The sequence below is a fragment of the Odocoileus virginianus genome, chromosome 32 (genome assembly GCF_023699985.2).
Source record: "Odocoileus virginianus isolate 20LAN1187 ecotype Illinois chromosome 32, Ovbor_1.2, whole genome shotgun sequence".
Classification (NCBI taxonomy): Eukaryota; Metazoa; Chordata; class Mammalia; order Artiodactyla; family Cervidae; genus Odocoileus; species Odocoileus virginianus.
This window is the reverse complement of record NC_069705.1, coordinates 33711074-33734609: the sequence shown is the minus strand read 5'-3', so window position 1 is coordinate 33734609 and position 23536 is coordinate 33711074. Positions and strand designations below refer to the sequence as shown.

The following is a 23536-nucleotide window of genomic DNA, read 5'->3' as shown; positions in this document are numbered from 1 at the left end:
CTCAAATTTCATTTTGCAGTTAAATCTGAGGCCAGACTCACTTATCTACCTTGTAGATAGTGCATTTTTACATTAATAAGTCTTCAGGAACAATTCTTTATCTCTTAAACTCAGAATTTTCCAAATTTACCTGTCACCCTATAGATAAGTTGCTGGATGTATTACTGCATCCCCTTATTGATCAAATTTAATTTATCAGTTATACAAATGGTAAGACACAGGAAAAGTATAATTGAGGAAATGGGGTGAGTTAAGAGAGAAAGAATCACACTAAATCTTGCTTGTATATTTATCTAAAAGTTTGATGATTTTAAGTAATTAATGATAGGTGGTTTTAATTAGATATAAGGGCAAGTCTGTTTATGAATATCCATAAAATTACATTGTCATAATTATAAATATTTGACAAAAGTTTCTTTTTTAATTTTTACCACCAAATACTTTTATTAACCATGTGCAATTGAGCATATGACTCAAAACATTCAATATTTTTATTCATGACACATCTCAAGAAGTTAGCACTCATTATGGCATCAGCAACTTCTAAAATACTTTGAAAGTAGTCAATTTATAAATCCCCTGCTCATTATTATTTGCAATTTGTGTCAGTACGTGCAATGATGTATTTTATTTCTGTGTACATGTTAGATTAGAGATCAAGTCAGTAGTTACAGGAATTTATCCACTTAATTTCAAAAGTTAAGCTTAATGAATACCATAGTTCAGGGCCAGACTCTGCATAGAAATAAAAGGAAAGAGTTCCTACTCTGATGGATCTTAGAGTTTGGTGAAACTTTAAAATAATTTCAAAGCAAATAAACGTATAATTTCAAATATGAAGAGATACATAAAGAAATAACAGAATGCTTTTAGAAAGATGACTACTGTACCAGATCTTATTTATATAGTGTGCCTTTTCTGAAAAAGGAAGAACAACAAGAATCAAGGAGGAGAAGGATTAACTTTTGCTATGAGCTGAGACAAGGAAAAACTTCTTGTATTTTTATACACGGATGAGAAATAGAGTGTCTGAACCTTACTTTCAAGGTTCAGATCAGGGGACAATGTGGCAGTGTTAGGGTGGAAATCTATCTTTCAGGCATTTATGGAATATATTCCTGAGCCCACGTCCATAAGCATAGAATCTGAAGGGAATATTAAAATGCTGACAGTTTATTTGTGAGTTGCACTGTCAGTAGGAGGCTAAAGAATAAACAGAAGTGCACAGAAAAAGAAACTGCAAGGTATGATATGCAATAATTTACATTATTGGCCCATTTGTCATAAAGAGTTGAGAAGATAACACAGCTGGACTCTCAGGAAAATTGAGACTTCCTTCAGAAGATTTTTAAAAGGAAACTAACTTGCGATAGTTCTGCGAAAAGAAAAAAGGGCTGGGGTGGGGGATTAATCTGTGTAAATCTCTTCCATTTCTTATTTTCCATTAGCTAAAGATCTCACTCACATCCCTCCACTTATAGGTTTTGTCATCATGCTCTGAAATCCCCAAAGTTCACAGTTTCCTCAAACAGAGAAGTGAAGGGATGATGTTAAAATTGCTGAAAATGAACAACAGAAGAGAGAGGAACAGAGAGAGAAGGAGAGGGAAGCACGACTGACAGGATCTTAGAAGGCACACAAGGTTGTATCTAATAATACACCTTGATAAAAATTTGGGATTTATGATCAACATAATGGTATTGCTATCAGTCAGTCCAAAAGGAAATCAAAACCGAATATTCATTGGAAGGACTGATGCTGAAACTGAAGCTCCAGTACTTTGGCCACCATTTACAAAGAGCTAACTCTTTGGAAGAGACCCTGATGCTAGGAAAGATTGAGGGCAGGAGGAGAAGGGGACGGCAGAGGGTGAGATGGTTGGATAGCATTACTGACACAATGACATGAATTTGAGCAAACTCTGGGAGACAGTGGACAGGGAAGCTGGCATGCTACAGTCTATGGGGTCACTGAAATGGAACCTACTTAGCAACTGAATGACAATAACAATGATAAAATATTGAATAGTGTTTAAAGTGTTGTCATATGATCACATTTGTATTTTCAATTGCTAATGTGGCAGAAATGCAGAGAGGCAGGTGTTTACTAAGAAGAATTGTTTAAAAAGTTTTCTAAATTAGCCCCTTGAATATTAATAAGGTGGGGAAGAGAAACGAGCTTTAAGATGTACTTTGAAGGCAGAGTCAGTGAAATAAATTGATGGTTGTAGAAAAAACAAAATGAAGAAAAGTCAAGACTGGTTCTCAGGTTTCTAGGACAAAAACTAGGAAATTTTGACATCTCTTGATGAAGTGAAGGGAAAACATTTGGAAGCCGGAGTTGAATAGAGATGATTAGTATAACTTTTTCAAGTTAAAAATTCCTTAATTATATTTTTAAGAAAACATAATTTTCTTGATGAAATCGAGCTGCATAAAGCACAAGCTGGAATCAAGATTGCAGGGAGAAATATCAATGACCTCAGATATGCAGATGACACCACCCTTATGGCAGAAAGTGAAGAGAAACTAAAGAGCCTCTTGATGAAAGTGAAAGAGAAGAGTGAAAAAGCTGGCTTAAAACTCAATATTCAAGAAAATGAAGATCATGGCATCTGGTCCCAACACTTCATGTCAAATAGATAGGGAAATTATAGAAACAGTGACAGACTGAATTTTCTTGGGCTCCAAAATCACTGCAGACAGTGACTCCATCCAAGAAACTAAAAGACACTTGCTCCTTGGAAGAAAAACTGACCAACCTAGACAGAATATTAAAAAGTAGAGATAGTACTTTACCAACAAAGGTCCGTCTAGTCAAGGCTATGGTTTATCCAGTAGTCATGTTTGGATGTACGAGTTGGACCATAAAGAAAGCTAAGCACTGAAGAATTGATGCTTTCGAACTGTGGTGTTGGAGAAAACTCTTGAGAGTCCCTTGGACTGCAAGGCGACCCAACCAGTCCATCCTAAAGGAAACCAGTCCTGAATATTCATTGGAAGGACTGATGCTGAAGCTGAAACTCCAATACTTTGGCCACTTGATGCAAAGAACTGACTCATTTGAAAAGACCCTGATGCTGGGAAATATTGAAGGCAGGAGGAGAAGGGGATGACAGAGGATGAGATGGTTGGATGGCATCACAAACTAGATGGACAAATTTGAGCGAGCTCTGGGAGTTGGTGATGGACAGGGAAGCCTGGCATGCTGTAGTCCATGGGGTTGCAATGGGTCAAAAACTGACTGAACTGAATTCACTTGAAATGGCGTGAAATCTCAAGCCTGTGTGTGTGTGTGTGTGTGTGTGTGTGTGTGTGTGTGCTTGGTTATCTCCAAGTCTTTTCATTCCCATGGGCTGCAGCCTGCCAGGCTCCTCTGTCCATGGAATTTTCCAAGCAAGATTACTGGAGTGGATTGCTATTTCCTAATCCAGAGTGTTTTCCTGACCCAGAGATTGAGTCCACATCTCTTGCATCTCCCGCATTGGCAGGCGGATTCTTTACCACTGCACCATCTGGGAGTCCTGAAATCTAAAAATTGATTTCAAATTTCCAGGTACATTGCAAACCTTAGAAAAATGCTAAGTTATCACAATGTTGGTATTTCTTCTTTTAGTCATCCACTAGAAAGGGAATTTTGGTTGCAGAAATGCATACATTGAATCTGCATGCTTTTAATAAATGGGACTTGAAAATTTAATGTATGTTAAACTTAATAATGGTGAAGGAAATGGCAACTCACTCCAGTATTCTTGCCTGAAGAATCCCATGGACAGAGGAGCCTGGTGGGCTACAAGACATGGGGTCACAAGAGTCGGACACGACTTAACGACTAAGCCACCAAACTAAATCAAATGGAGGCAGGCTGTGTGCCAAGCATTCTACCTGTATTATCTCATTTAATCTTCACAGCCATTTCAGATAGGCATTGTTATTATCCACGTGTTATAGAAACTGATTTAAAAGATTATTAAGTAACTTTCCAAGGATACTTATTATGTGGTGACGCCACAGTATAAATTAAAGTATTCTGAGATCAGAATTAGAATTCTTTATCACTGTACTGTATTGTTTCATTTATCATTCCACAGTTACACCGTGGCTTTGGAGCTGAAAAGACTTGGATGGAAATTTAGTCCCGTCGCTCGACAGATGCAATGTCTCAAAGAATGACTCAGATGACTCAATGACTCATACAGTCTTCCAATTTTCTCGTCTGCAAAAAAGAAATAATTACACCTACTTCATACACTGCTTTGAGATTCAGATGGGGAAGATGCTGATCAAAGTAAGTATTCATCAAATGATATTCTTTCCCCTTTCTCTAGTGTCCAGGCTGAATATGTCAATGCAGATTTCTTAAGGTATGTTTTAAGATATTTTGTTCACGATGGATTCAATAGGCAAACGGGAAGAGTTAAAGAAAGTATAAGTATCCTATGAAAATGATTTTACACATATAACATTTTAAGTTCCATACGCAAAACAGAAAGAATGTGGCATGTTTATAGTTCAGATAGGGAGTGAGTTTCAGCATAAAGCACTTTATGAAACCCAGGTAATTTTATACTGATTATCATAACAGTGAGAAGAATGTTTGATTTATTATACCTGTCTCTGTAAGTAAGATAAAATGCTTAAACAAAAAGTAATTTTAATTCTCAAGCCTAAGACTGGGTTTAAGGGGGAAGAAACAGTCAATTAGAGAAAAGTCTCTAATGATGTACCAAGCTGAAATGTAAAGAACTGTTCTTATTATGATAGTGATGTACTTGCAAAGGTTGGGTAGGGGAGCTTCCGTAAAAGGTCTTAGCTCTCACCATGGTCTAGGTGAGCATCCAACCTTTCCAAATTGAGATTAAACACTGCTTCTTTATGTCTTCTTGGAATGAAAAGGAATTTGTCTCTCTGACATAATGGACTGACCCTCACAGCACACATAGTCAAATCCATCCTCCAGGAAAGAATACCTTGTATATAAAATCTATTATTCAGAAACTATGGGTGAAAGAAAAACATTGGTAGGTAGTTGGCACCACTGCCTTCTGTTTCCACTTTAAACTATATGAGATTCCACTGCCCTATATTTAAATCGCTGCTGGAAATACTTTACTTGATACATGGTATTGGTCTGATGAAAATGTTTTATATGATGCAAGCTTGTCCAGAAAACGAGGACAGAAATTTTCAGAGTATAAAGATCCATTTTGTTCTTTTTTTTTTCAAGATTTATTGAGCTATAATTTACAAATAAAAATTTTTATTTATAGCATACAAGATCTTTTGATAAATGTATATGTTATGAAATGACTACCATAATCAATTTAACTACTAAATCTGCCTGCAATGCAGGAGACTCCCAGTTTGATTTCTGTGTTGGGAAGATCTGCTGGAAAGGGATGGGCTAACTACTCCAGTATTCTTGGGTTTCCCTTGTGGCTCAGCTAGTAAAGAATATGCCTGCAATATGGGAGACCCGGGTTTAGTCGCTGGGTGGGGAACATCCCCTAGAGAAGGGAATGGCTACCCAGTCCAGTCTTCTGCCCTGGAGAATTCCATGGACTGTATATTCCATGGGGTCACAAAGAGTTGGACAAGACAGTGACATTTACTTTCAACCACTTCACATAGTATTTTTTATATGTGTGGTGGAAAATTTAAGATGGATACTCCAAGCAAATTTCAAGTTTATAACACAGTATTATCCACTATTGGAGAAGGAATGGCAACCCACTCTAGTATTCTGCCCTGCAGAAGTCCATGGACAGAGAAGCCTGATGAGTTACAGTTCATGGGGTCGCAAAGAGTTGGACATGACTGAGCACATATGCACATTATTTACTACAGTCAACATTCTGTACCTTAGACCTTCAGAAATCATTCATTCCACATAACTGAAATTGAAACTTTATATAACTGAAACTTAATATACTCCAACATCTCTTCATTTCTCCCACCTACTCCCAGAGACCACGCCAATGATTATTCTATTCTCTGATTCTATGAAATCAACATTTTTGTATTCCACATATAGGTAAGAACATGCAGTATTTACTTTTTCCTTGTTCTAATGTATGTCACTTGGTATAATGTCCTCCAGAGTCATCCATGTTGTCAAAAATGGCAGAAATTCCTTCATTTTTAAGGCTGCATAACATTCCATTGTGTGTGTGTGTGTGTGTGTGTGTGTGTGTGTATTCAGTTCAGTTGCTCTGTTGTGTCACTCTTTGCGACCCCATGAACAGCAGCACTCCAGGCCTCCCTGTCCATCACCAACTCCTGGAGTCCACACAAACCCATGTCCATTGAGTCGGTGATGCCATCCAACCATCTCATCCTCTGCCGTCCCCTTCTCTCCCTGCCCTCAGTCTTTCCCAACATCAGGGTCTTTTCCAATGAGTCAGTTCTTTGCATCAGGTGGCCAAAGTATTGGAGTTTCAGCTTCAGCATCAGTCCTTCCAGTGAACACCCAGGATTGATCTCCTTTAGGATGGACTGGTTGGATCTTCTTGCAGTCCAAGGGACTTTCAAGAGTCTTCTCCAACACCACAGTTCAAAAGCATCAATTCTTCAGTACTCAGCTTTCTTTATAGTACAATTCTCACATCCATACATGCCTACTGGAAAAACCATACCCTTGACTAGATGGTCCTTTGTTGACAAAGTAATATCTCTGCTTTTTAATATGCTGTCTAGGTTAGTCATAACTTTCCGTCCAAGGAGTAAGTGTCTTTTAATTTCATGGCTTTAGTCACCATCTGCAGTGATTTTGGAGCCCCCAAAAATAAAGTCTGACACTGTTTCCACTGTTTGTGCAACTATTTCCCATGAGGTGATGGGACCAGATGCCATGATCTTACTTTTCTGAATGTTGAGCTTTAAGCCAACTTTTTCACTCACCTCTTTCACTTTCTTCAAGAGGCTCCTCAGTTCTTCACTTTCAGTCAAAAGGGTGGTGTCACCTATATACCTGAGGTTATTGATATTTCTCCTGGCAATCTTGATTCTAGCTTGGCCTTTATCCAGCCCTGCGTTTCTCATAATGCATTTTGCATATAAGTTACATAAGAAGGGTGACAATATACAACCTTGATGTCTCCTTTTCCTATTTGGAACTAGTCTGTTGTTCCATGTCAAGTTCTAATTGTTGCTTCCTGACCTGCATACAGGGTTCTCAAGAGGCAAGTCAGGTGGTCTGGTATTTCCATCTGTCTTGAAATTTTCCACAGTTTATTGTGATCCACACAGTCAATGGTTTTGCATAGTCAATAAAGCAGAAATAGATGTTTCTCTAGAACTCTCTTGCTTTTTCGGTGATCCAGTGGATGTTGGCAATTTGATCTCTGGTTCCTCTGCCTTTTCTAAAACCAGCTTGAACATCTGGAAGTTCACGGTTCACATACTGCTGAAGCCTGGCTTGGAGAATTTTGAGCATTACTTTACTAGCATGTGAGATGAGTGCAATTGTGTGGTAGTTTGAACATTCTTTGGCATTGCCTTTCTTTGGGATTGGAATGAAAACTGACCATTTCCAGTCCTGTGGCCACTACTGACTTTTCAAAATTTGCTGACATATTGAGTACAGCACTTTTACAGCATCATCTTTGAGGATTTTAAATAGCTCAACTGGAATTCCATCACCTCCACTAGCTTTGTTCGGAGTGATGCTTCCTAAGGCCCACTGGACTTCACATTCCAGGATGTCTGGCTCTAGGTGGGTGATCACACCATCATGATTATCTGGGTCATGAAGATCTTTTTTGTACAGTTCTTCTGTGTATTCTTGCCACCTCTTCTTAATATCTTCTGCTTCTGTTAGGTCTCTACCATTTCTGTCATTTGTTGAGTCCATCTTTGCATGAAATATTCCCTTGATATCTTCAATTTTCTTGAAGAGATCTCTAGTCTTTCCCATTCTATTGTTTTCCTCTATTTCTTTGCATTGATCACTGAGGAAGGCTTTCTTATCTCTCCTTGCTATTCTTTGGAACTCTGCATTCAAATTGGTATATTTTTCCTTTTCTCCTTTGCTTTTCACTTTCCTTCTTTTCACAGCTATTTGTAAGGCCTCCTAAGACAGCATTTTGCTTTTTTGCATTTATTTTTCTTGGGGATGGTCTTGATCCCTCTCTCCTGTACAATGTCATGAACCTCCATCCACAGTTCATCAGGCACTCTGTCTATCAGATCTAGTCCCTTAAATCTATTTCTCACTTCCACTGTATTATCATAATGGATTTGATTTAGGTCATACCTGAATGGTCTAGAGGTTTTCCTCACTTTCTTCAATTCAAGTCTGCATTTGGCAATAAGGAGTTCATAATCTGAGCCAAATCAGCTCCCGGTCTTGTTTTTGCTGACTGTATAGAGCTTCTCCATCTTTGGCTGCAAAAAATATAATCAATCTGATTTCGGTGTTGACCATCTGGTGATGTCCATGTGTAGAGTCTTCTTTTGTGTTGTTGGAAGAAGGTGTTTGCTATGATAGCACATTCTCTTGGCAGAATCCTTTGCCCTGCTTCATTCTCTACTCCAAGGCCTAATTTGCCTGTTACTCCGGGTATTTCTTGACTTCCTACTTTTGCATTCCAGTCCCCTATAATGAATAGGACACCTTTTTTGGGTGTTAGTTCTAAAAATTCTTGTAGGTCTTCAACGAACCGTTCAACTTCAGGTTCTTCAGTGTTATTGGTCAGAGCATAGACTTGGATTATCATGATATTGAATGGTTTGCCTTGGAAATGAACAGAGATCATTCTATCACTTTTGAGATTGCATCCAAGTACTGCATTTCAGACTCTTTTGTTGACTGTGGTGCCTACTCCATTTCTTCTAGGGGATTCCTGTCCACAGTAGTAGAATAATGGTCACCTGAGTTAAATTCACCCATTCCAATTTATTTTAGTTAGCTGATTCCTAGAATGTCGACTTTCACCCTTGCCATCTCCTGTTTGCCCACTTCCAATTTGCCTTGATTCATGGACCTAACATTTCAGGTTCCTATGCAATATTGCCCTTTACAGCATTGGATCTTGCTTCCGTCACCAGTCACATCCACAACTGGGTGTTGTTTTTGCTTTGGCTCCATCGCTTCATCCTTTCTGGACTTATTTCTCCACTGATCTCTAGTAGCATATTGGACACCTACCAACCTGGGGGATTCATTTCTCAGTGTCCTATCTTTTTGCCTTTTCACACTGTTCATGGGGTTCTCAAGGCAAGAATACTTAAGTGATTTGCCATTCTCTTCCCCAGCAGACCCCATTCAGTACAGACCTCTCCACCATGACCCGTCCGTCGTAGGTGGCCACTCATGGCATGGCTTAGTTTCGTTGAGTTAGACAAGGCTCTGGTCCATGTGGTCAGATTGGGGAGTTGTCTGTTATTGTGGTTTCAGTCTTTAAATAGGCACTTACGTTGACTCTATATTTTGGCTATTGTGAAAGGTGCTGTAAGGAACACGGAAGTGCAGGTACTTCATCAAGATAATGCTTTCATTTTCTTGTATATATACCCAGAAGTATATTTTGTTGGATCATGTGGTAGTGCTATTTTTAGCTTTTTAAGGGATCTCATACTGTTTTCCCTGATATACTGATTTACATGATTTATGTTTCCACTGACAGTAGAGAAAATCCATATCCTTACCAATAGTTGTGATTTTTTTTTTTTGGGGGGGGGGTGGGTATCCTTCTCATAAAAACAATCCTAACAGGTATGAGGCAATATCACTTTGTGGTTTTCTTTGATTTGCTTTCCTTAATGACTAATAATATTAAGCATCTTTTCGGATGCCTGTTGGCCATTTGTGGGCCTACATTTAAAAAATGCCTATTCAAGCCTTTTGCCAAATTTTAATCTTATTTTTGCTTTATATCTATTGAATTGTTTGAGTTCCTTATAGTTTTTGGATATCCCTTATCAGATGAATGGTTTGTAAATATTTTCTCCCATTCTGGAAGTTGTATCCTCACTATTTTGTTTCCTTTGCTTTTCCAAAGCTTTTAGACTGATATAGTCCCATTTGTCAGTGTTTGCTTTTGTTCCCTGTGCTGTTGGGATCATATCCAAAAAATAAAAATAAAAAACATCACTGCATATGTCAAAAAGCTTTCCCTTTATATTTTCTTTTAGTAGTTTTAAAGTTTTTGATCTTATATTTAAACATTTTAATCCACTTTGAGGTGATTTTTGCATATGTGTGAGATAAGGGTCTAGTTTCATTTTTCTGCATGTGAATATCCAGTTTTCCCAATACAATTTATTGAAGAAATTGTCTTTTCTCCACAGTGTGTTCATGGTACCTCTGTCAAACATTAATTGGTAGTAAATGCATATATTTATTTCTGGGGATGTATTTATTTCTGGGGTCTCTGTTTTGTTCCATTGGTCTATATGTCTGCTTTTATGTCAGTCCTATGCTGATTTGATTACTAAAGTTTTGTAGAATATTTTGAAATTAGGTAGAATGCTGTCCTCAGTTGCAATCTTTTTGCTCAAGATTGTTTTGGTATTTGGTATCTTTTGTGGTTACATATGAATTTTAGATTTTTTTTCTATTTGTGTAAAAACACAATTAGAATTTTGATAGAGATTATTTTAAATCTGTAGATTGCTTTGGGCAGTATGGACATTTTAACAATAATTCTTTCTATCTTTGAACACAGAATATTTTTCCACTATTTGTGTCTTCTTCAAATTTTCATTAATGTTTTTATAGTTTTCAGTGTATATATCTTTCAGCTCTTTGTTTAAATTTAAGCCTAAGGTTTTTTTTTTGTTTGTTTGTTTGTTTTAGGAATTTTGATCATATATAAATAGGTTATTTTGATACTTTCTTTTTTCAGATAGTTTACTTAATGTATATGAACACTACTGTTCTTTGTGGCAATTTTGGATCCTGCAATTTTACTGAATTTATTAGTTCTAATATTTTTTTATAAGAGTATTTATGTTTTTCTATATATAATATCATGCCATCTGCAAACAGAGACAATTTTACTTCTTCATTTCTAACTTATATATCTTTTTTTTCTGTATAATTTCTAATTATAATTGGCTAATTATAACTGTATAATTGGCTAATACTTTCCATATTCTAATGAATAAAAGCAGTGAGAGTGGGCAACCATGCATTTTTTCTGATCTTTGAAGTAAAGCTTTTAGGTTTTCACCATTTATCAAGATGTTCACTGTTGACTTGGCACGCATGTCCTTTATTATGTTGAGCTACATCCTTTCTATATCTAATTTGTTGAGGGTTTTTATGACAAAAGTGTGTTGAATTTTGTCACATGCTTTTTATACATCTACAGAGATGAAGATATTATTTTTATGGTGTAATTACATTCATTTATTTGTGGATACTGAACCATTTGTGTCCCTAGAAGAAATTCTATTTGATCATGTTGTTTGGTCTTTTTAATATGTAGTTGATTTGGTTACCCAATATTTTGTTTAAAATGTTTGCACCTATGTTCACTGGGGACTTTTGTTGTTATTTTTCAGTTGCTAAGTCATGTCTGAATCTTTGCGACTCCATGGCCTACAGCATGCCAGGCTCCCTGCCCTTTACACTCTCCTGGAGTTCACTCGAGCTCATGTCCATTGAATTGGTGATGCTATTTTCTTCTGATGCCCAGTTATGTTTTGTTTGAGGTTAATGCTCTCATCATAAAATGAGTTTGGAAGTGCTTCCTCTTCTTCTACATTTAAGAAGAGTTTGAGTAGAGTTAATTCTTTAAATGAGTGGTGCAAGTCACCAGTGAAGGCATCTGGTCCCAGGCTTTCTTTTGAGAAATTGTTTGACTACTGATTCAACACTCTTCTTTGTTATGGATCTGCTTAGATTTCTTATTTCTTCAGGATTTAATGCTGGTAGGTTGTCTATCTGTAGGAATGCATTCATTTCTTCTAACACATCCAATTATTGGTATATAAATAAACAGGAGTTTCTTACAAACCTCTGTTTCTGTGACATAAGCTGTAATCTCTTTTTATGTTCTGATTTTGTTTGAATATTTTCTCTTTTTTCTAAGTCTAGCTAATGATTTGTAGAGTTGATTTTATTGGAATGTAGCTGCTCTACAATGCTGTGTTCGTTTCTATTGTACAGCAAAGTGATTTAGCCACACGTGTACATATAGTTCCACAGTTTTGGATTTCCTTCAGATTTAGGTCACCACAGAGCATTGAGCAGAACACCCTCTGCTATGTAGTAGGTTTTTATTAGTATCTATTTTATACGTAGTAGTATATTATGTCAATATCTCTAATTTTGTATCTAGGATTGTATCAAGTATAAGCCTCATCTGAAATCAACTTTAACAGCGACAAGATTAAATACAGTTAAATTACTGGGTTGATTGAAGTTTGTTAGGTATATTTCAAATTTAAATAACACGATTTTACTATAAGAGCACAAAACATGCAACAAATACAGAAAATAAAAAAATAAAGAAGAAATTCAGTAGAGTAATTTCCTTAATATAACATGCAAGTAAGATGTTTCATAATTAACTCTTCCTGTGTGTTCTAGCTTATGCAGATGTCAGTTATCTAATCACTGCTTTATTAGGTGGCAGAGATTAGATGCCTTCTAATGGCAGCTGTACATTTTGTGCTTCACTGGCATTCTAGGACTCATCACTGTGGTCTGGATGAGAAAACTCTTCACTTTGTGTTTCAATGATGGAAGGAAATTGCATACTAAATGCTTAACAGAAGAACTCTCTTTGAGTTTAACATCAAAACTACAAGTGGTTAGTGAAGTGTGAGTCTGAAGCTCTTAAACACTGAACTCGTCTTCATGCCAGAAAAGGGAAAAAAGCCAAGATAACAAGCCTGCATGGATTTTCCAGTGATATGAATCAATTAAAATTCAGGAGGAGAGAAAACAAAAGTCCAATGCAATTTATTAATTTGTTTACAGCTGTTTGAATATGTAATATGAAAGAGGAGTTTGGGGAATCGCTGTAGATTGGGGGATATATTGATTTTGACTATAGTGCTCAAAGAGATAGACAAGTGGTTTTGATGTATAAACTGCTACAGTGTAACTTGTTTAGTCTATTGATTCATGTGCTTTGATGGAGTTGTATATGCCTGCTGTTCTGGGACTTACTGAAAAATGAGATGCCATTTCAATGTGTGGAATAAAGAGTATATTTAGATGTGAAAAGCTGCTGGTTCCTTCTGTTATTTTACTGTTGTTTATTGCTCATTCAGCACGAAAGATTTTGCAGTAGCAACCACTACATCTGCTTTTTTAAAGAAGCGAAAATAATACATCAATAATAATAATAATTTAAATATGCTCAATTAAAATAAAAGAAACAATACTGCTAGACTTCATAAAGAAAGTAGGATTTTTTGTAGATAATGATAGAATCTTAAGATAAAGCAACAGTTTAATGATCACAAAGGGAAAACAACTGAGATATTATTGAGGGTAAATTCAATGTTAAAATCTTTATATTGCAAATAAAAAAAGAGGTAAGACATTGTACAATGGGTTGAAAATTTCTTTTACTCTTAGGCTTCCTAGATGAGAAATTACTTACTCTTGATTTCACTCTTATATGAGACACTACCTAGAAATAGGTACGAGTGTCTTCCTAGATAATTTTTTTAGATAATAAATTTTGATATATATAGATTAAAAGCATACTTCAAGTAAATACATTTTTTATTCAATGCTTCAAAATGTAATCACAGTAAATAAGTTGTAATAACTGAGGTTTGGAAGATGCAACAGTTTTGGTGGAAGTTACCACTAACTTAGGGCTTCCCAGGTGGCACAGTGGTAAAAATAAATCCTCTGCCAATGCAGGAAACACAAGAGACACAGATTTAAAATACACGGGTTCTATCCCTGGACCGAGAAGATCCTCTAGAGTAGGAAACGGCAACTCACTTGCGTGCTGTTGCCTGGAGAAACCCATGGACAGAGGAACCTCTTGGGCTACACAGTCCATGGAGTTGCAAAAAGTCAGACATGACTGAGCATGTGCATATCATCACAAACCTACACCATTCTTCTCACGGCCACACCATGAGGCCTGCAACATTTGATATCAAGTTATAAAGAATGTAGCTAGAGAGAGTTTGATTTATAATACCTTGTATATGCACTCAATTATTAAGATCCTCAAAGAAATAACATATGTCTGTTCAGTAGCTACAAGCTTCTCTGTATTTTATCAAAGATAAAACACTTCCTCCACTTTGTTTTACTTATATGTAAATATTTGAATATTCTGATTTTGATTCAAAAATAGAGTTATTAAACTGAATATATCAATATTGGAAGTCAAATCCTCCATAGATTTATGGTGTTTTTCTATGGTCTCTGCCTCTGAGATGCTTCCCAGGGGCATTTGTTTTTCACTCACTAAGTTGTGTCTGAATCTTTGCGACCTTATGGAATACAGGCTTCTCTGTCTTTGACTGTCTCCCAGAGTTTGCTCAAACTCCTGTCTATTTAGTTGGTGATGCTTTTTAACCATCTCATCCTCTGTCGCCCCCTTCTCTTCCTGCCCTCAGTCTTTCCCAGCATCAGGATCCTTCCCAATGGGTTGGCTCTATGCATCAGGTGGCCAAAGTTTTAGAGCTTCAGCTTCAGCATCAGACCTTCCAATGAATATTAAGGGTTGATTCCCTGTTGTTAAAGCTCAATTCCTGTCTTTCCACTCTTTAGAGACATTTACTTATATTCCCTAGTAATAACTCTAAGATACCTCCCCTTTTTTCCCGCAGAAAATATTTCCTAATACTTACGGGTATTGCATGGAGAGTCCCTCACGGCTCAGTCAGTAAAGAATCTGCCTGCAATGGAGGAGACCCGGCTTTGACCTGGGTCAGAAATATCCCCTGGAGAAGGAAATGGCAACCCACTCCTGTATTTGTGCCTGGGAAATCCCATGGACTGAGGAGCCTGGTGGGCTACATTCCATGGTGTCACAAGAGTTGGACATGACTTAGTGACTAAACTACCACCACTAAGGATACAGTGTAGTATAACTCCCTGGAAGGAAAAAAAAGATGCTAAGCTAGCAGGCCCAAAAAAGTGCAGCATCTCACAGTCTGGGGGTTCTGGTACTATGGCACACTTCAGCCTGTGCACAGACAATGTCCAAGCATCATAAGAACAAGATGTTGCTCTGGTTGCTATTTCTCCTGTGAATAATAAAAGACCTGTTTCTTTGCTTAAAGAATTTTGTGTTTTTGTATAACTCATACACATACTTGTAGTATAACTCGTTACCTTGCATGTAGTAATATCTTCAGTTTATAAGTTAACAATAAGATTCTAATCTACATTTGTAGAGAAAACAAAACAACATTTAAAAGCAAAGCACAGAGATTCCAGTTTACAGCAACATTCTATGTGTGGAGATTGAAAGATGACTCCCTGCTCCCAGAAAAGTTCACTCTCTAATTTACAAAACCTGTAAATATGCTACATTAGAGGGAAAAAATGACTTTGCAGGTGTGATTAAAATAGAGATGGTGAGATGGAGAGACTTCCTGGCTTGTCTCATGAATCCTTAAAGGCAAAGAATCTTTGCTGGATAAAGTCTGAGAGAGAGAAGACAGAGCAAAATGAGGAACATTCATAAAGCATGAGAAAATTTCAACTGTTTGTTGTTGGCTTAGAAGATGAAGAAAGCGGGTCTTGAGTCAAGAAATGATGGCAACTTCTAGAAATTGGGAATGACCCTGAGAGCCAGCAAGCAAATGGGGACCACAGTCTTAACAGCATCAAGAAACTGAATTCTGCCAACCACTGAATGAGCAAGGGAAAAATTCCCCATTCCCAAGGCTTTCAGGAAGGAAGGCAGCCCAACAACACCTTGGCTTTAGCTTAGCGAGAACTATTAAAGTCTTCTGAGCCACAGAAATGTGGTATAATGAAATTGTGTTGATGTTAAGTCACAAAGTTTGTGGTGGTTTGTACTGCCTGCAATAGAAAATAAATATACTATGTTACCCTTTATCAAACTGACTTTGTTCACAATATCCATCTCCTCCTTCTTCCAAAAATAGCTTTCAGATTTTCACTGGAAAGATCATAGCTCCCCCATCCAACCTGTGAGGTTGGGGTAAATTGATGGTATCCTTAGCTCAATTGGCTTTTCAATATATTTCATTCTTTGAGCAAATATTTTTCATTCAGAAATAAAGTGAAGTGAAGTGAAGTCGCTCAGTTGTGTCCAACTCTTTGTGACCCCATGGACTGTAGTCTACCAGGCTCCTCTGTCCATGGAATTTTCCAGGCAAAAGTATTGGAGTGGGTTGCCATTTCCTTCTCCAAGGGATCTACCCGACCCAGGGATTGAACCCAGGTCTCCGACATTGCGGGCAGACACTTTACCATCAGAGCCACCAGGGAAGTCATTTTAAAGTCAGAAATAAACACATGGCCTAATAAAGAAATGCTGGACTCCTCTGCTGGAGTTTCTGCTAAACTGTATTTCTCTCTCTCTTTTGTTTGGTGGGGTGAGATTAACTCCAAGGCGGTGGCCACATTGTGGCCGTAAGCAGATTAACTCCAAGGCGGTGGCCACACTGTGGCCGTAAGCAGATTAAGTCCAAGGCGGTGGCCACACTGTGGCCGTAAGCAGAGAGCCTAGAGTGAAGGGAGAGCACAGGGAGCCTGAGAAGGTACTGGCCCCACAGAGACTCTTCTAACTCTCTCCCCTCAGGCCCGAAATGTCCTTTTCCCTGTTCCTATGGATTTGAGTTTCTCCCCTTGCGATAAAACAGTCTAAAATACATATTACAGATTTTTTCTTCCTGCATTTTGCACTTAAAATTCTGAACATGTAGATAAATATTGAATTTTAAAACTTTCTATCACAGTATTTTAGGGCAATCAACTGAATGGGAGATTCACTTGTGAGATTTATTAAAAGTAAAGAAATGAAGAATCACCATATTCTTTGTAAATAAGAATCTTTGTGTGTAGAAACAGTCTGCATTTTTATAAAATTCTGAGGTTATGCATGAAATTCAGTAGGATTTGAGAATAACTCCTCTAATAATAACAAATTAAAATTGAAGACAATTGCAAATTTGAACAAATTCCAGGAGTTAGTGGAAGACAGAGGAGCCTGGTAGGCTACAGTCCATGGGGTCACAAAGATTTGGACAGGGTTTAATGACTGAACGACAACTTCTTTTGTTTTCCTCTTCTTTATGCGTAAGAACATGCTGGAATGTATTGGTTCCTGTATAAAATTACAAAAATATAATCATAAAGATTACACATCTAATAATGACTACCTGCAATGGCAGACCGGGATTCCTTTTCTTTTCAATCTTTGGTCACAACTAGTCACACTTATTTTGGTAAACTAGTAAGTTAATCTTCTTCTGAAAGAAACAATTCTTTCTCTGGACTCATTATGTTTAAGGATAATTATCCCAAATCTCTCTACAGAATGGATCTTTGATGTCCTAAAGGGACTCTGTATATTCCATCTTCTTAGCTCTGCTAGCCTAGACCAAGCACAGCCAGTGAGGCAAAGGCAGATATTACCATAGTCGGTGGTAAAATAAAATAAATACTCCACTCTCTTCCATGCCATGGTTAAAAACTCCTCTTTTGGACCAATAGAGGAACGCCTGGAGCTGCTGGTGTTGGCTAAGTAAAGAAAAGGCTCTTCTCATCACCTGAGAATGAAGTCTGCAGAGCTAAGGTATAGAAAAAGAAATAACTATGACCTTGATGACATTGTCTGAGTCTTGAGATTTAGTCTTGACTGAAGCCAGCACTATGCTAGGATTTTTCATTACTTGAATCAATAAAGTCAGTTTTTGCCAAGGCCAGTTTGAGTTGGATTTTATATTACTTATCACATCTTGCCCTAGCTTTCAGTATTTCATAAATGCTATATGATCTTCTATAAGATAACATCAATATGTGTTCATCATAAATTATTTATATAACCATGATATTCATATGGTTGAAATAAACATTTTGAATAGAAATTTTCTTATTACATACGTAATTCATAGATTTCAGTCTTTGTAGTTCTTAAAATGTGACCTCCACTGCCACATCCTCATCAGTACCTGGGAACTTATAAGAAGCAAATTTGAAAACTACTGATTTAAGGTAACAGAAAAATTACTATTATCTATCTCATCAGTAGTTTCAATTTGGTACCTCACAATACAAAATAAATGTGACATTGTGTAGCACTAAACATCAGTGAGCCTTTAGGGGAAATAGAGATTTACTGTTTATAGTAACATAATTCAAAAAGAAAGAAATGGGCATTGATTTTTCAAGATGGGTTATTGATAAAATGAAGACGGTTACCTCAATACTTGTACCATTTTTTTAATCATTGTAGGGTGAAGTGTGGTAGCTAATTTTTCCTCTGCATATAAATTTTCCCAACTTCTTTATTCTACAGAAAACCTACAGCAATGGACATTTGGCTCTAGCTGATCTATGTATCAAATCTATCTTCCTGTGAAGTCAAAGTCACCCGGTTGTGTCCAACTCTTTGCAACCCCATGGACTATACAGTTCATGAAATTCACCAGGCCAAAATACTAGAGTGTGTATCTGTTCCCTTTTCCAGGGGATCTTCCCAACCCAGAGATCAAACCCAGGTCTCCCACACTGTAGGCAGATTCTTTACCAGCTGAGCCCCCAGGGAAGCCCAAGAATACTGGAGTGGGTAGCCTGTCCCTTCTCCAGGGGGTCTTCCCGACTCAGGAATCAAAGTGGGTCTTCTGCACTCCAGGCAGATTCTTTACCAGCTGAGCTACCAAGCAAGCCCTGATCTATCTTCCTGAAGGATGGACAAACGGTCAAGTATTAATAGTAGCAATTAAAAAAAAAATCCTAAACTGCTATGCAAACATTGGGAAAATTTGTTTCTTTCTGCTGATATAAAACTATACTTCAAATCATTTAGAATTTGTTGGCAAAATAAAGCAAAACACCCAACAGATAAAACCTGAGCTATTTCTTTGATTCTGTGAATTATGTGAATACTCAGGACTTACTTAACATAAAATTTAATTTTGCTGAAGCTATTTGTGCTAGCTTCTGTCACTTGCCAGTAAAATAATTTTTGAAAATTTGCATAAAAGTGACTATTAAATCTGCATATATATCACAGGGTGGAATGCAGACCGATATATTAACATTCACCATTTTCCTCAATGCATTTTCTCAAACACTAAACATTTTCCCATAATCAATATCCTTATTAAATTTTGCCAATTTTTGACCTGACTGTCAATACCACAATGTTATGGATGATCTCAAAGTTCCATTTTTTCTTGTTAGTCATTAAGGAATTATATAATTTAAATAAATCTGAATTCTTGAATTAATAGGCTTAAAACAAATGTATGCCAATACTCATTTAAAGTTACTATAATTCTGAAATATTATTCTTAATAAATAAAATATTGTTTTAAAATATGGGCTGCATTTAATAATGAGCCATCATAGCTTCTATTTTTAACAATCAAAGCAATTCCTTTATGCATAGTCCCTTTACCATTGGGATTACTTAAATTGGTGGTTCTCAAACCTGGCTAATTTAAGAATCATTTGGAGAATTTAAGAATAAAAACTTTTAAAAACTAAAATTAAAAAACAAAGCTTTTATATATCTATCTCCATTACCAAACCCCAGAAATTCTTATTTCAAAAAACTGGCATGGTTATGTGGTGTTGAAAATTCCACAGGCAATTTACTGTTTAGCCAGTGTTGCACAGTATTGCTTTAAATCATTATTTCAAGTATAAGAACCATCTAACTATATAAAATAGGGAATTGTATTCAATATCCTGTCTTAAATCATAATGGTGAAGAATATACAACAAAAGAATGTCTCTGTGTGTATAACTGAGTCACTTTGCTATATAGTCAAGATTAACACAACATTATAAATCAACTATACTTCAATTAAAACAAATTAATTAAGCAAGAATAATCTAAGTTTGATGTTATATTAAGATTATATATGTATTTTAAGAAACAGTACTTATATTCTTGATATATTCTTTTAATTGTGGTGACAAAAATTTATACCTACATATCTCTCTCATGTAACAAAATATTATTATTATTAATACTATAAATTGAATGGACTTAAGCAAAAAACATAGTCTAAACTTATCAACTCTATCAAAACTGTTCCAACCCTTATGTTTCAAGTCTCAATTTGGGGAACAATTGTAAACCTTGTCAGTAAATAAACAATTTAAGCCAATCTGCACCCCATTATTGTCACTTGGTAAGAACTTTATCACCAGTCTTCTCAATTCTATTGGAAAGCAGTTCAAACAGATGGACAGCATAGGTAGCAAAAAACATGTGCATGAAGAGGTATATCAATCCTTATTTCACAAATTCTGGTCATCTTTATTATCTCCATTGGAAAATTCTCACTGTTTAGATTGTTTTTTACTCATTAAATCTTTCTAAATTCTGACTTACATGAACTCTTGAGATATGCTTCTGGATTCTGGGCTTCATCTAACCTCTTAGGTTCATGACTTGATGTTTTTAGTTTCACGTCTATATATAGGTCTAGAGAATATGGCCAACAAAAATCCCTATAGTCAAAGCTATGGTTTTCTCATTAGTCATGTATGGATGTGAGAGTTGGAACATAAAAAAGGATGAGTGCTGAAGAATTGATGCTTTTGAGCTGTGGTGCTAGGGAAGACTCTTGAGAGACTCTTAAACAGGAAGGAGATCAAACAAGTCAATACTAAAGGAAATCAGTCCTGAATATTCATTGGAAGGACTGTGCTGAAGCTGAAGCTCCAATACTTTGGCCACCTGATGTGAATAACTGACTAACTGGAAAAGACCCTGATGCTGGGAAAGACTGAGGGCAGAAGGAGAAGGGGGCAACAGAGGGTGAGGTGGTTGGTTGGTATCACTGACTCAATGGACATGAGTTTGAACAAACTCTGGGAGATACTGAAGGACAGAAAAGCCTGGCATGCTGCAGTCCATGGGGTTGCAAAGAGTTGGACATGTTTGAGCAACTGAACAACAACAACATCAAATATGTTACTCATGTTGCAATTTCTTTGAGAACATGGGTGTTAATATGACAAATAAGCTCAGTCAAAATATCTGAGGTTAAAGGTAAGATGAAACTATAAATTATGAGACTGACTTTATTATGTTGTTTCTCAATAGTTTTGAGACTATTTCCTAAAGAAAAGTTCCAGAAATACTGTGCATAATGAAATTTCCTTAATAAGAAACTGCTAGTTTCTTCAGTATTTGAAACTACAAGAAAATTCTAAAGCCCATCAAGACATCATTATGTAACAAGAGCTAGAAAACTGAGGGGTTATTTTACTTAACTATTTGTTTCTGTTGTTGTTGTTTAATCACTAAATCCTACCCAACTCTTTGCAATCTCATGGACTGTAGCCCACCAGGCTTGCCTGTTCCTGAGATTTCCCAGGAAAGAATACTGGAAAGTGAAAATTGCTCAGTCATACCAGACTTTTTGCAACCCCATGGTCTATACAGTCCACTGAATTCTCCAGGCCAGAATATGGAGTGGGTAGCTTTTCCCTTCTCCAGGGGATCTTCCCAACCCAGGGGTCGAAACCAGGTCTCCCACACTGCAGGTGGATTCTTTACCGGCTGAGCCACCAGGGAAGCCCTTGAGAAGGGAGGAAGGAAGAATCCTGGAGCGGGTTTGCCCTTTCCTTCTCTGGAGGTCTTCCTGACTCAGGGAAGGAACCCGAGTCCCCTGCATTAGTAGGGCGCAATTCTTTGCCACTGAATCACCAGAGAAGCCCATGCTTAACTATTTACATCATGATAAAACAACTTTGTAGGAATATAACTGTACTGGAGGGCTGCCGTTCATGGGGTCGCAAAGAGTTGGACACAATTGAGCACACATGCATGCACGCATGCACACAACTATACTTAAAGATCTGAATGAACTAAGAAAACTGTGTTTACATCAAAGCTATTTCATGGACTCTTGTGGCAAATAAATAAATAAATAAAATAAAAGAGAGAGAGAGATAAAAGACAGTGGATTACAAAGCTTTATGGGATCAGTGGATAGCTTCCCAAAGTGGACTATTTGAGCAAGTGTCTGTATTTAAAATTTTATGATTCTGCAACTGCATTTCATAAATCCACCACTTAGGGGAGTATTAAGAGCAGAATTACTAGTGGTAAAAGATTACTAAACTTTTGCTGCCTGGTTGATATTAAAAGTTTTTAGAATAATAGCAATGAAAATTCAATTTATAAAGGGCATAAACTACCTGAAATTTAGAAATCATACAAGATTCTGAAGTGTGGGGTTATGAGTGATAACTTTAGTTTATTTTTAGAAACTAAATTCTTAAGTTCTTTGAATCTTGAAAATAACATTAAATATTTTGTTTTTTAAAAATGAGTCCATATCCAGTTCTATTTTCAGCAAACTTCAGGGCTATCTAATACGAAGAAAAATTTTTGTTGGATCAATAGATTACAAAGGCATATTCAATATGTTTTATTGGTTTTTCTAATTGACCTTGTCATTTTTGAAGTGTAATTAAGAGTTATAGTGCCATTGGGAATTTTGCAGTTTTCTTAAAAAAATTTTGAAAAGATAACATTATATAGTTTTGCAATGCAGTTAAATGGATTGAAGAAAATTATAGAAACTGTTAAAAGAATGATAAGTAATCTAAACAATAATAGAAAATGAAAGTGTTAGTCACTCAGTCTTGTCTGACTCTTTGTGACTCTATGGACTGTAGCCCACCAGCCTCCTCTGTCAATGGGGTTTCCTAGGCAAGAATACTGGAGTTGGTAGCCATTCTCTTCTCCAGGGGATCTCCTGAACCAGGGATCAAACCCTGGTCTCCTGCATCGGCAGGCAGATTCTTTACCACTGAGCCACGTGGGAAACCCAAAAAGCAATAGGTCATTACAAAATTAATGATATTTTAATGGCCTAAAAATTTGACTGTCAACAACTTATCTTTACACAAAATTACTTGAAGTCTTTTAAAAAGAGTTAATATCCTTCAAATATTTAAGGTAAATTAGAATAGATTTATATCATTTCGAAACTTTAAGTGAAATACATTAGAGATAAACTTCAAGAGAATGACTAGTACTTAAATTGGGACACATTAGTCATTTTCTGTCATATGAATTTGGAGTAGGCAGAGCCATGAATTCTCAATTCAAGTTGTGTAGAACTAATTAAAAAGTGAAATAAAAGATATCATGGTGGTGATATAATTAAAAACAAAATAAAGATTTACACACCGCGTACTCTTCTTTCAGGTTTGTCTTTAGCTTGGTTTACATTGTTTTCAGGTGTTGTTATTAAAGTAATGTAAAAAAAAAAAGCCGCTAGCATAGATTGCCCATAGGTGATATATTTAACTGAAATTACCTAAGACTATGGATTGTGGACTGCGTTAGTCACTCAGTCGTGTTCAGCTCTTTGTGACTTCACGAACTCTAGCCCACCAGGCTTCTCTGTCCATGGAAACCTCCAGGTAAGAATAC

The 23536-nt window shown here is 36.6% G+C and overlaps 1 long non-coding RNA gene across 1 annotated transcript; it reads right to left on the bottom strand.

The window, feature by feature from the left end:
• Positions 1 to 4035: 4035 nt before the first annotated feature.
• On the bottom strand, positions 4036 to 23434 carry LOC139032545 (uncharacterized). The gene is made up of 2 exons (XR_011485073.1): positions 23291 to 23434; positions 4036 to 4215 (listed from the first exon to the last, which is right to left on the bottom strand). It is a non-coding gene; the product is annotated as an uncharacterized lncRNA (long non-coding RNA).
• Positions 23435 to 23536: the final 102 nt, after the last annotated feature.